The following is a 7322-nucleotide window of genomic DNA, read 5'->3' on the forward strand; positions in this document are numbered from 1 at the left end:
ATAGCTTCTTGCCTTCTTGCTTTCTGCTTCTCTCCACTTACCTTTTTCTTACCCTGAATCATTGTCTGCTAATAGTTCTTGCCTCTGCTTTCTCTGCTGGTCCAACTATTATTATGACCTTTAACACACAGAGAAAGACGATTTCTTCTTTTCCTGTGTCATGGGTTTATGTACAAGACTGATTGTCTTTGAAGAGAAACTACCTCTTCTTTTGTTGGTTTCAGTTGACTAAAGCTCTGTATTTAAATTCTTAATTAAATTAAGACTTCTGTACATGTAACTGTTTTTTCTCAAAATAATACACATTCCATGTGAAGAAAATGCTTGCTTGCAGGGTGCCCTTACTGGTATTTCCCTTTGACTTCATCACAGGGATTTTGTATCATTTAACTTTTTCACTGCGTGAGATGGCTTTGCAGTGGGTGGTGAAGGGAAGCGCTAGGGAGCAGAGGAGCTCTGGGTTTAAAGCTAAGTCAGTTGTGTGGTTGTATGAGCTAAAAGCAAAAATCGGCAAAATGTGGGGAAGATAAATTGTTGGCTGGGAGAAATATCTGGAGTGATTCTGAGACGACATTAAATGACTGAAGTAAATTTTTGTTTGATGTGTCTAGAAAGCAGTCTGACATTCCAATTAGTGGAAATTAAAATTTTTTTATGGACAAAAAAATTAGATGACTTCTGGATGGCTCTAAACACACAAGGGCCAAGAGTTCAGCATCTTTCATGTTAAACTGATTAAAGAAACGTATTCTGGTTAACTTTTTGCCCCTAATTGCATCAGTGTTTGAAATTTTCATGGCAGCATGTAGCTTTGATGCATTAATTTACATAACCTAATATTTTTAGGATCTGTCTCCTTGGAATGGCTAATCTCTGCTATGTCATAAAGCAATCTACTCCATGTAGCTGCTGAATGGAAGGATTTTTTTATTTTTTTTTTTTTAGTTATCTCAAAATTAATTTTTGTGTGTGTGCTCCTCCTTTTGGAAAGTTCAATGTCTGTTTTCTTAAAAATAAATGCATGATTCATACCTTTATTTCACTGTTTTGCCCAGCCCATCAAAACAAAAATAATAAGGCCTACACATGTGTCTGCATTGGTTTAACTTTAAGAAGGGAAAGCTTTAGTATGAGGATATAAACAATGGTCTTGGAAAATCCTAAACAGAGAAAATTGGCTCTTTTTCAGTTTTGTAGTGTTTACTTGCTTTTCCTATTCTGACAATGGGTTTTATTTTCTAAAGCTTGTTTAAGCATCAGTGTCACTTCGTTTAACCTGAACATCTAAATAAAATATCTCAGCTGTAAACTTACCTTTCTCTCCCCCACGAAGCAGGAGCCATTCTGCTAGATTTAGAGGAATTAATCCTTATTTGCATGCTAGTATTTGAGGTGGAGATCTGGAGGGCTGCAAGGGCCTGTACGAGGAGCTAAGCGCTGCAGCTGGAGAAGGAGGCACAGGGTTGGTTAGGGAGGGGCCCACCAGCCAGGCCGATCTGCCCTCCCCTGGGAAGGAAGAAGGTTTTCCCCTGATTTTCTAGTCGCTCTGCCCCTACATTTCCCTGCAAGGGCTGGCTGCAGGGACGGAAGGTTTCTGCCTATGTCACGTCTTTTTGCTGTGTCGCATTTCACTTGCAACAGATGACGCAGTGATAGCAATGGAGATGGAGCTAGTGCTGGTGACTCAACGGGTAGTTTTTCAACAGCTGATCTCTTTGGGATCAGGAAAGTGGAAATAATTTAAATTCCTGCGAGAACTATGTTTTCTCTACTGAACAGCAGCGTTTGTAGCAGGGCTCTTATACTCGGGTGTGAAGGTGCCACGGGCTGAAGACAAACTGAAGGATCATGTGCTCCTATTCCTCTTTGTTGACTTCAGAGGCTCTGAATACCATATTTCCATTGCATCTTCTTTCCAATGATTTTTTTGAGAGAGCATACAGCCTGGCTCATTCCTTGAAAGTAATCAACTTCAGCCTTCTGCAATTTGAATGAAAATCTTAAGGCAGATTTACAAAATATTCAACAGATGTGTTTTCCCTGCCATCAAATGGGAAAACAGTCATGGTTAAGATGCTTTTTTGTTGTTGTGGGTTTTTTTAAAATTTTTATTCAGTATGTAAGATGGAGTATTGTCCAAGACATACTGGAGTGAATTGGGAGTTTCCATGAAGTTACCTTTCAGTATTCTTTTATGGGAATAATTTTTATTGCTAAAATTAATGTCAGGCATTTCCTCATGTTGCACTTTGCTGCCAAGCAACTTGATTTTTCAATCAAGGTTGTGTCATCTGTTTTTAATTCAAATATTCATTGTAATCGAATACTGTGTTATTGAAGTGACTGTACTTGTTCCCACTTCCTAACAAGGTACATAGCTTGCTGACATCTGCATATGGATAGGTTTGAAACTTGTTGTATCCTGTAATCATTCCTCCTTAAAGAAAAGATCTGGAGAGGAATGAGCCCTCAGGAACTACAGACTTGATGGCATTCATGGAGGGGTTGTCAAAATTCCTGTAACGGTTTATTATTCAGTGGAATTGTAGCCCATTGTTTCAGGGTAGTGTCTCAAACTCACGTTGCATCTGCACAAGTTTTACTGTAATACTGTTATCAATTCAAGGATTCTTAAAGGTTGGTTTGGTTGGGGGTTTTTTGGTTCTGTTTTGATCTGATTGCTTCAATAATTTCCCCCAAGTAGGCAATGCTGTAAGGTATCTGTGGGTTAAGCTAATCATTGTATCCCAACAATAACAGGGTTGGTTTTTTTCCATATCATGGTGATACTGGATGTTATTCTTTCAGTCCATGGCTTATAGTTCAAGGGGAGAATTTTATTGCAGAAATTATAACTTTCAGGTAATGCTTTTGAATTGACTTTGTGGTGACTCAGATGTTTTAGTATTTAAATAATTCGATTTAATTATGTATTTTGTATGAATGTTCAGTTATCATTTCAACTCTTTTTAACTGTAAAGAATTTTGCAGATAATGTTTAAGATTTTTTTATCAATAATTACTTGTCAAGAATATGCTAAATTTCTGTTCAGGTGACTGGGGAGAAGCTGAACAGCTCTAGATACTACGTTTTTCTGCCCTAGGTAAGGAAGAAGGAAATGTGCTGCAGTATCATGAAGTTGCAAAATTGAAGGAGTGTGATGAACCTGGTAGATTATTTTCTTGATACCACTATGTGTAAAGACAAAGAAAAATGAAGAAAAAGGGGAAGCTCATTTAGAAGAGTGTATTTAAGTGTAATTTCCATCCTGCTTAGTCAAGAATCCCAATACGCTCAAACTGACCTTAGCTTCCCTCTGCTACCTGAGGTTAGGAAACTATAGCAAAGGAGACATGAAGCTGCTCACTGCTTTTCTAACAAATGAGCTGTTGCAGATAGGTAGGAGGTAATGCAGGATTTGTCTTTCTGTTAGTTTTCTTTATCTTTCATGATGGTGTTTGAGCTTGTTTCAAGTAGTTACAGATGTAATTCACAAATGACTCAAGGATTATTTTTCTTTTGTTTTCTCTGAGAAATATGATCTTTAAACAAGCAAACTTTCTTTACGTTGTCTTTCATTTTTGGTTTTTATTACTCTTCTCTTTTTGACCTGGAGGTTTGGACCAGCTGTCTAGTCTTTTGGCCTTCTAAACATTTTACAGTGATGGTGTAGCTGTGTAATACATGTAAGCTGTGTGCCACAGGCTGAAAATAATTTTGTTACTGTATAAATTGGTTTATAATTTCTACTAATTTCTGTAGTGTTAACATGGAAGTAATAATTTAAAATAAATGTATTATCATTTACAAAGCAATGCTCCCTGAAAAGGTGTTTGATATCTATGTATTCCTGTGCATCAGAAGTCCTGAAATCATTTGAGTCAAAATTCCCATTGGTTACAACATTTTTTTTTTTCATCAGGCAGAATTTGCAATTTTCACTCAGCCTTAAAGACTGCTATACTGTTAATAATAGCACTGAAAGGATACATTAAACAGATCGGAAGTCAAATCATATATTTACTATGAAACTTTTTTACTAAATGTTTAATCTTGGACAGATGGAAAAAGAGATGATTGACCTGTTTGTCTTGTTTATTTGTTTGACTACTGATTCAGTTTAAATTCCTTTGTTCAACACTCTATATAAAAAGTTCCTAGGAAGCATTATGAGGATCTGCATACTTATTATATTGTTATCAATAAGCTTATACTGCGGAATTAAATGCAGCAGCAAGCCACCATGGAACTCGAATGTAAAGGAATTTTATGTGATGCTATCTAAAGGAAAAAAAGTGGAAAAAAGTGAAAAATTTGTTTATATGTAGTTGTTCATGCGATATAGGCCTTTGTAATAGTAAGTATGTGTTATTTATGAACTCCAAAGATTTTGCTGGAGCTATCTTCCCTGTTCTAGTACTTAGCACTCTTGCATTGGGTATTTTACTTCTACTACTGTTCTAGAAAGCAAGACTGGAAATGGAGTGTAGCAGATCCTTTGCAGCTTCTGAGCAGCTGATTCCCTTAATAAACTATTGGCTAAAATAATTTGAAGTAAGCACTATGCCACTTTTACAGCCAAAAGAATGGTGACTGTTGTCATGTGGATCACTGCAGAAGAGGTATAATGCATGCATATCTGGGAGACTGTCCAAATATTCCAGAGCAGAAAATAGAGGTGACCTGAAACACTTTGAGTGAACCCAAGCTGTAGTCCTAAAACACATTCTTTATGCTTATAAGTGTTGTTTTCTTTTTTACCCAGTAAACTATTCTTCAGAGCAGTATTCGGGAATCATCCTTAACAGTGTTTTTTCTCTATTTTGGATTATCAGATATGAAGTAGACAAAATAGCTGGAAACGTTATCTGTGCTGCCTATGTAGTGAATGTCTGTGATTTACACACATAGGGATCAGTGTCTTTTTCTTTTCTCATGTCCTTTCCTTTTTCTGTAATAGATCTATAATTTAAAAATGTGTAATTTTTCCATCCAATGCAAAGTTAGATTTATTTCCCGAATCGTGCAAATTACCCTCCTCAGAGGAGTAAGTTAGGATTATTATTTCACTTCATGGCAATATTCATTATGTGCTAGTGGATTTATAAACACAAAAAAAAATGTTATCTTCTCCAAAAAAGGCTGAAATATGATGCCACAGACAGAACTCTACTATTTTGAGTGACATTGTTAACATATGTTGTCATACATTTCTTTTTGGTTGTGAATAACTTAAAGCCACTGGTCTGATATTTTACTTGGCTGCTTGAAAAATTTCAGCAGGATGCATTTGTTTTCAGGTATGAAATTAGTGGAAAACAGGTAGTTTGTCCATTTTGACATTCTTCTGTTTATTTTCTTTGAACACGCTCTCATAGATATATTTTAGAAGTCATTGATTGTTTTTTTTCACCATTGTTGTGAAACTTTGTCTGAAATAAAGAAGTTATAAACTGTGGGAAACTGTAGCATTGCTGTATGTGGGAGGGTCACGGCAGTAACTGCAGTGGTCAAGGACTCCGCCTGCACATGTACGTGTTGTAACCACAGCTGGTGTTTGGGGCTTTGAACAATGGCAGCTGCCGGCTCTTGTTGGGGCATCTGAGCTGGAAATGGGGATTCCCTGTGGGCAAAGGCATGAGGAGGAAGTAAAGACAGCAAAAGTGAGCTTTCTGGGAGTATGTTAAAAGTGATAGTGGAGGTTGGCAGCGAGGCAGGGAGCCTGAGGGGCAAGAAAAAATGCAGAGAGTGCAAAGCAATATAATTATGTAAGGGGCAAACTGGGTCTGATCTGGGAGAGAGGTCAGTGTAGTGGTACCATTTGGTGAGCAGGTTTTGGATTTGAATTTGCTGAACTGAGAATTGTATGTGATTCCCTCTAGGAGGGAAAGAAAGGAATGAGATTAGGTCATTGTATTTGTCACAAGCTGGGGACTCAGTGGCTGGTCCACCCAGTGGCTGGTCCAGAGCAGTGGGTTGCCTAGGGCCAGTCCTCAGACACGGGACAGTGACACATGGGCAGTCTTGAATTCTGTATTGGAGCCTGCCTGCAGCAAAGGGGTGGATAGGCCTGGAGTGCTAGAGGTGGGGATGGAAACTCTGTATCCTTGTGGATGAGATCTCCTCCCTTTTTGATTCATCGTGGATTTAAACTGGACACAGATCTGGGCCTTCCACACTCATGGAAGCTTCTGAATACACACTATGCGTATGTGGAGGGATGTACTCAGAGGAATGAGGTGTGATTTGCTGTTTAATTCTATCCTCCTGTGTAGATGACATCCTTTTGACTGTTGTTCAGAAGAGAGTCAAGAAGTTTCAGTGAGAAGCCTGGAGCTGGAGGGAAGGACCTGGGGCCTGAAAGCCAGTGATGCCAAGGAAAGGGGATGGTGGATGTGGATATATGTTGCTGTCCTTTTAAAAATGCTGGTGAGAAGTCTGGTGCTATGTCAGAGCACTAAGTGATCAGCGGGCAAAGTTAGCTATAAAGGAAGAGATGATCTCTAATGCCAACAGGCTGGCAATCTGTAACAGAACCGTTGCACCTCACCTTTCCTACTGGAAAGCTGACCTCCAAAACCCAGTGTGCGCCTCAGAAAGTGACGTTCAGTTCTGAACAAGTTGTATTGATAAGTTCTTTTTCAAAAGCATATGTATTCTTGATCCCTCCTGTCTCCTGCATTAAGTTATGGTGGCTCTGAAGTTTGGGATTTTGTTATATTAAGGTTTATTTCGTTCTTAGTGCCACCGGCAGCTGTGCTTTATGAGACACTGATAAATCAGCTCCCTTGTGTTAGTGTGCTGCTTCATGTATGGTTTTGCATATATATCATGCTATGGGCAAAAGTTTTTCTTCAGCAAATTGGAGTACTGGTGTCTTCTTGCATGTTCTTGTAAAAATACATATCTGCTTCGTGAGTGAAGACAAATGCATTAAGGATACTGTGACCTATGTCTGTAATCATTAAATAAGAATATGGTGGTGAAGAAAGAATCAGGAAAAATTGTATAGTCCTTTAAATCACAGAATCACAGAATTGTCTAGGTTGGAAAAGACCTTGAAGATCATCCAGTCCAACTTTTACTTTTTGATACTGAGACCAGCTCATTTCACTCGTCTAACAGATCTCTTCTGGCTTTGCTATCTATAGATGCCAAAAAAGATGATGGCTGTTTTTCATTATTAACAAGTACCTTGGTTGGTCATATGAATGTATCACTATAACGGCGACTAGAGGAGAAATGACCGAAGCACAAACTAAGTTGTTATGCAGTAATTACTTGTATAGTTTATTAAGCCATGCAGTGATCTTTTTGTATG

This window comes from Strix uralensis, chromosome 8, assembly GCF_047716275.1.
Source record: "Strix uralensis isolate ZFMK-TIS-50842 chromosome 8, bStrUra1, whole genome shotgun sequence".
NCBI lineage: Eukaryota > Metazoa > Chordata > Aves > Strigiformes > Strigidae > Strix > Strix uralensis.